The 7345-nt window shown below is 43.2% G+C and overlaps 1 pseudogene; it reads right to left on the reverse strand.

The window, feature by feature from the left end:
• Positions 1 to 7345, reverse strand: part of LOC107685464 (poly [ADP-ribose] polymerase 14-like) — a 10024-nt pseudogene extending 2679 nt beyond the window's left edge.

Here is a 7345-nt window from a genome sequence, read left to right on the forward strand (position 1 = left end):
ACTGTTTAGAAGCAGATCTCTTAGAAGTGGTGAATGCCTCACTTCTTTCTGGGACTTTTCCAAACTCCCTGAAAATTGCAGTTGTTAAGCCCCTTCTGAAAAAGAGCAATCTTGATAACACCATATTGAGCAATTATAGACCAATATCAAATCTTCCTTTTATAGGCAAGATTATTTAAAAAAGGCTGTTTTCAATCAGCTAAACAACTACTTAAACTCAAATGGATACCTGGACAATTTTCAATCTGGTTTCCGACAGCATCACAGCACAGAGACGGCGCTCATTAAGATAAATTATATTCGCTTTAATTCTGATTCTGGCAAAATATCAGTGCTGGTGCCCATTAGACCGCTGCAGCTAATCCAGAACGCTGCTGCCAGAAAATCTGAGCATATCACACCAGTCCTCAGGTCCTAACACTGGCTTCCAGTTATTTTTAGGATTGATTTTAAAGTATTATTACTAGTTTATACAGTGGTGGCCAAAATTATTAGAACACTCTGTATATTTAAGAGGTTTCAGTTGTTTTTGTTGAATTGGCCATTACCATTACAATACAATACCCATAAAACAAACTATTGCCGGAACTACCTGCGATGGTAGGAATCTGCTGGAACATTGAAAATGATGGACTGGCCCCCTTAAAGTCCTGACCTCAACCCCATCAAGCAAAATTGGGGAGAGTTAGAAAATAAACTGGACAGATCTATTGTAGATTCAAAGGAAAGCCTTTGGCTTGAGTTGCTGAAGGCATGGGATAACATTAGTGTTAAAGTTCTCAGGAAATATATTGACACTATGCCAGAGAGATGTGCTACTGTAATTGCTGCAAAAGGTGGACATACCAGATATTAAAGTTAAAAGTGGATAAAAACAGTACAACTCACTTCATCTGATATTTGTTGTGCTCAGCAACCATCTGCATGTTTCATGAACATTATGAAATGACATCATGTTTTGGAGGCAAAAAAGGTCAATATTTTCAGACCTGTCAGGTGTTCCAATAATTTTGGCCAACACTGTAAATCACTCAATGGCCTAGGACAGAGGTGCCCAAACTCGGTCCTGGAGGGCCGTGTCCTGCAGAGTTTAGCTCCAACCCCAATTAAACACACCTGAACCAGCTAATCAAGCTCTTATAGGCATACTAGAAACTTACCAGCAGGTGTGTTGAGGCAAGTTAGAGCTAAACTCTGCAGGACACTGGCCCTCCAGGACCAAGTTTGGGCACCCCTGGCCTAGGACCTCAATACATTGCAGATATGCTCACTGAATAATAACTTAACAGACCACTCAGATCATTAGGATCAAGTCAAAAATACCAAGGGTTCATTTAGAACAAGGAGAGTCCGCTTATAGCTATTATGCCACCCACAGTTGGAACCAGCTTCCAGAAGAGATCAGATGTGCTAAATCAGTAGCCATGTTTAAATCTAGACTGAAAACACATCTGTTCAGTGGTGCATTTACTGAATGAGCACTGTGCTACGTCCCATCTGATTGCACTGTATTTTATGTATCATTTTCTATTCTTAACTTTTAATTCATTTTAAATCAATTTTTAAATCAGTTTAAAATTTAAATTCCTAGACTTTTATTGTGATTATTTTTTATGATTATTTTATTTCCTTTTATGTATAGCACTTTGATTTACCATTGTGTATGAAATGTGCTATATAAATAAACTTGTCTTGCCTTGCCTTATAACATACAGCTAGAAAGCACGTGCAAGTGCTTCTGAGGCAGAACTAGTCACTGGATCAGGGCTCTCCAACCCTGCTCCTGAAGTTCAGCTCCAAACCCAATCAAACACACCTGCACCAGCTAATCAAGGTGTTCAGGTTTACTTGATAATTACAGGCAGGTGTGTTGGAGCAGGGGTGGAACTGAAGTCTGCAGGACGGTAGCTCTCCCGGAGCAGGGTTGGGGATCCCTGCACTGGATTTTCCAAAGTTTACAAGGTTAGTGTAAACAATCTATGTTTATTTGAATTGAACGTTACATCAAATCTTAGAAAGATGTGGAGATTTTTGTTTCAATAGCACAAGTCTGAACATTACATTTGTTTTATCTTAGCTATATTTGGGAAATAAATTGTACTTGCTACTTTTGGAAGAACAAAAATCCTGATCACAAGACTCTCCACACTGATGCTTCTGATTCTCATGAAAAACCTTTGGATTTGTTGTAGACTGTGGTCCATGCCAACTCATACCCATATCAGAATCTCCCAGCAGAGTCCTCTTGATCCTGCAAGACTCCCGCTTGCTGTTTGTGACCTCCATCTGGTTGAAGTCCACCGTGTAGGTCTCTCCCGTTCTCCTGGTACTGGAAGCTCTTCTCTTTGCGGTGGATGGTGAGCTCGATGTCGTAGCTGATGCCGGGCTCCAGTGACTCCCAGCGTTCTCCTCTCGCCACCTCCCAGCACAGCGTCTCCCGCAGACGCTTCACCTCACCTTCACGCATCTCTCGTTCTCGCACTGCCTGGATGAAGCCGTTTATCTTCAGCACAGCATCTAAGACGTCGTCTCTCTTCCCTGATACTGTTAACTTATCCGAACTTGCCACCAGAACGCTGATTTGATTGGCTCGGCTGAGGGTCATGATGGCCTTCTTGTCCGTTTCAGGAAGGTCTGTGATGTGGCTCAACTGGACGTCTATACTGAAGCACTCCTGCTTGACCAGCTCGTCCAGGAGCTTCTTGACCGTGGCGAGGTTTGTAGGGGACGTCCCGTAAACGTCAATGGCCATAACCGGGAACGATACAGCGGCCGTTTCTTTGGCTAGACAAATAGCTGGTCGCTGTGTCAGCACAGGGATCACCGATTGCTGGAGGGGTTTGACCTGACGCACTGTTCAGGAAACACAAGTTAAAGTAACCGGGTTAGTTCCAGCTCATTCTTCACACTGTACGTTCATGCACTGAAACATGCCAGAAGCGTTTCGAAAAATCTTCTTGCACTTCTTGACAGCTTCCTGAAAGTCTGGCAGCAGTTTCGCTTGGAAGATCACAAGGTGGATGCGCTTCAGGTGTTTCGGTGAGTCCTTCATAAAGTTAGTCAGAGCTTCTGTCATTGCATTGGTAACTCCTGCAGCAGCCAAGTTTCCTGCTCCTGAAGGCCATTAAGCATTTTAGGATCATCCAGATACCTTTGCTTGGCTTTGCTTATCTGTATTTCTGAATGGACTAACTTACCTGTTCCAAGAGCTGGGAATGAAACCGACTGAATCTTATTTTCTTCGCACATCCTCAGAACTTTGTACATGGAGCTGCTGATGCCTTTCTCATTGGTCTGCTCAACCATATGAATGATGTGTTTGATATTTGAAAGATTTCCAGCTTTGGTCAGGATCACGCCGTCGGCAGGCTGAGGCGCTTTAATCAGGAGAGAACGGATGAGCAATTATTCTGTTGTAGCAGGAGAGTCCAGTTCTGCTCCTGGAGGCTCAGTGCCCTGCAGAATTTATCCCCAGCCCCAACTAAACACACCTGAACCAAGGTAATCAAAGGTTGTCAGGATTACTAGAATCTTCTGGACAGGTATTTTGGGACAAGTTGGAGCTAAACTCTGCAGGATATTGGCCCTCCAGGACCAGGATTGGACACCGTCGTGTTAGAAGTTCATCAGAAATGCCTATATTTATGATTATTGACTGAAGCTGAAGGTTGTACCTTTTGATTTGCACTCGTTCACCACCGTTTGTCCTGATGCTTTGAGAATGGCTCCTGATACACCTGCACATAAGGACATACACTAGATCTGAGCACCACTTCCAATTATTTATTCAACTGCCGCTCTTCCTGTCTCCATGTTAGGGTTAGGAAAATGTCTGGAAAATAACAGTTCATCAGATTCAGAGCGATATCAAAAGCAAACTCACCCGTGTTGAAATCGAGGCTTGTCGTCGTGCTGTTTACAATAGCCTCGACAGTCTCTTTGGTGATGTCTCCGCTAAACACCTTGACTTTAATCGGGCCCATCATTACCTCCACTGGGTTTGCTGGTGAAATGTAAACATTTTAGCAAATTTGAAAGACCTACAGTATAACAGCATATTTTCAAAAGGTCATCAAATGCTGCTTTACCGTTGGCTCCTTTGTCAGACGAGGAGCTTTCTTCTGTTGAGCTGTAATCCTCCCACTCATCATCTTCACTGTCCTAGTTGTGCGTTGATGTTAATTAAATGTTGAAGTGCAAAAGCATTTACATTTGATATGTCAGAAATCTTTTCAAGTGTCCTTCAATTCTGAATGATCAACTCTATTCAGAACTGGGTTAAGGTTCTCTACCTGTGTATTCGCAATCCATGTTTTGAGACCTTTCTGAAACTCTTGTAGGACATTGTCCTGGTCAATCATAACATAGATGAGCTTAATCACAGTCGAGATGTTTTGGGCCAGATGATCTTCAAAGCCCTGCAGCATCGCACCGATGGCATCCTCACCCTTAACGCCCCCGCCGCCTTTAACAAAAGCCGTCAGACGGCGTGAGACACAACCACACATGATGACCAACACATGCCACATTCAATGCCATCATAAATCCGTACCAGTGCCCACGGCAGGGAAGGAGACCGTGGTGATCTGCTTCTCCTCACAGCGCTCCAGAACGTTCTTCACGCGGGATCTCACCTCTGCCGCCGAGTGCGGACCGACCATGTGAATGATGAAGTCGCAATGCAGGTTTCTGCCGCTGGTCACGGCTGCAATGTCATTCTGCAACGGACCTTCAGGACAGAATTTGTTTAAAGAAATTTGTTTACCAGTCCTTGACATTCAGTGTCAGTGCAGCCTCGTGTCTACGGCCAAATCGTAGCCGTGCTGATATCCAGAACATCTCTTGCTCATGCAATTGATAGTTAACAAGGTTTCAGTATTTGGTGTAATGTTCTCACCGTGCTTTTGGCACTCCTGCTCCACAGACGCTCCAGCCGCTTTAAATATGGCACCCGACACGCCTGAAGGACAAGGATACTTTTGAGATTGTCAAGGTGGGACACACTGAACTGGTCACACTTTAAAATTGCCACAAACACACGCTGTTGTGTTTCGGTGTAGATCCATGGCTTATTTTAAAGCAGTGGTTCCCAACCCTGTTCCTGGAGCCCCCAACATTTGCATGTCTTGGAGTCTCTACTAATGAGCTGATGACCTTTTATGAGTTGTTTCATTGAGAAGACATGCAAAATGTGCAGTTTCGGGGGCTCCAGGAACATGTTTGGCAACTACTTTTTTAGAGTAACTGATGTGTTGATATAAAAGTGTCCAGCTTGTGTGTTTTGAGTTGTATTAAGTCTTATAGACCTCCTCTCAGGCTCATGTCCCTGTTGGTGGTGTTTACGATCCCTCGGACCGTTTCATTAGTGATGTCGCCTTTCTTTACCTCGATTCTGACGCTTCCAATTTTGACTATGGAAGATGAGAGAGATTTCAAATGTAAACACTTAATATTCACACCTGGAAATATCAGAACGAAGACATGAAAAGAGGTTTATGATGTATTTGAAAAACTAGAGCATATTTATTTGTGGATAAATGCTTTTTGCATTCGTCAACAACAGATTGTCCAGCAGCTTTTAAGATGGCACCAGATATGCCTATAAAATTGAACAGTACATTGGAAACAAGCTGGGAAACACTATAAACGTTTGCTCTGACCTGGTATAAACGTCTCCGTGTCAGGAGAATTTACAGTAAATATAATAATAACCCAAATCTTTGAAGTACCTTCAAGCTATTCAACGTTCGACATGCTTTAGCATGAAAGGTAAAAGTATAGTGATGTGAGTCAGTTTAGTATTGATGCTGCAGTAAAGAAACTCTTACCAGTGTTAAGATCTAAACTTTTGTTGGTTGAATTCACTATAACATCCACCGTCTCTTTGGTGATGTCACCCTCTTTCAGGCATATTGGCACACCATTGATCAGCACTGAGTGAATTCCCAGTCATGCGAAAACAAAAGTACATAAGCGACTTCAGATGAAGTCTAGGAAACATGGTGACCAGAAATAGTGAAATTACAAAAGCAGGTATATACAATACCTCTCGTGTCTGATCCGTGTTTTAGCTTCAAGAATTGTAGGGGAACCGTTGTAGATGTGTCAGGAAATCCCTGTTAAGAAATTAAACGGGTGATGGTTAATAAAACATGCTAAACACTGTTAATAAACGTTTGCATAGGAGGGATCATACTAGTTTCTGGATCAGAGCGTTGTACTCCTCAACGATCTCCTCGTCTGAATCCACTATACTGATGCGTCTGATGTTTTTAGGAGAATTCTGACGGTCGCTGCAGAACTGCAGTACAGCGGCTCGGAGCGCCACGCAGCTGTCTTTGACAGAGAAGCCGAAGCTTTCACAACCGACTGCTGGGAGTGCAATCGAGGCGCATCCTTTTCCTTCAGCTTTCAGGAGACTGTTATACACGGCTGACTGAAGGTAGTGAGAGTCCAGCCTCTGTCCTTTCTGAGGCAACACGGCGTAAATGAGCGTCCCGGCGCTGAGTTTCCCAGCATCACTGAGCACCACGTCTCCAGGCAGAAGACTCTGCTGTTGCTTCTGATGAGTTTTACACACCTCTGTAATCTCGTCTCCTCCGAACTGGAGAAAGCACTGAGCCACAGGGTTACTGAAAGCTAGATTGGCATTCATTGGACAGGTCAAAGCGTCGGCTGTGAAATGGTGCAGGTCTCCTGTGATGCTCAGAGTCATGAAGTTGCCTATTTTGTGTGTGAAGCTCTTTGGAGGGCCGGATTTGACCACATGCTCTTGTGATAAATACAGACTGCACTGCATCTCTTTAGCTTTGGTCTTCATGTTGGCTTCATTTTTCTCCAGAACCTTTGCTTCTCCTGCTTTGCTATATTTATGGCTCTCCATAAGAATGGTTGCTGCGGCGGAGCTGTCAATAAGCACTTTGGCATGAAGCAGTTTGGCCTCGTTCTCCAGTTGTTTTCTGCATCGCTCATTGGTTTCAAAGAAACAGAGCAGCTCTTCACTGACAGGAACGTTCACTTTCGTGAATATTTTATCAGTCAGGGTTGGTTTTTCTCAGTTAAAGCCTTTTGCAAACTGGAGTAGAACAGTGAAGCGTGAACTTCTGTGCCGCAAACATTGTATGTTTGTTCCACCACTGCATGTGCATCTATTACAATAGAAAAGATGGGTTACATTTTCAAATTAATTTTGTTCTGTATATTTTAGCCTTTGTGCTGTTTTGAAAACCCTTCACCTAATTTGGTGTTTCCAGTCAAAAATGACTGGCCTTATAAATTGCTTCTAAATCTCTCATTATGTAATATTATCACCAAATCTTGAATTTAGGGTACGTTTACACGACAT

This window comes from Sinocyclocheilus anshuiensis, unplaced genomic scaffold, assembly GCF_001515605.1.
Source record: "Sinocyclocheilus anshuiensis isolate Anshui unplaced genomic scaffold, SAMN03320099.WGS_v1.1 scaffold661, whole genome shotgun sequence".
Taxonomy (NCBI): domain Eukaryota; kingdom Metazoa; phylum Chordata; class Actinopteri; order Cypriniformes; family Cyprinidae; genus Sinocyclocheilus; species Sinocyclocheilus anshuiensis.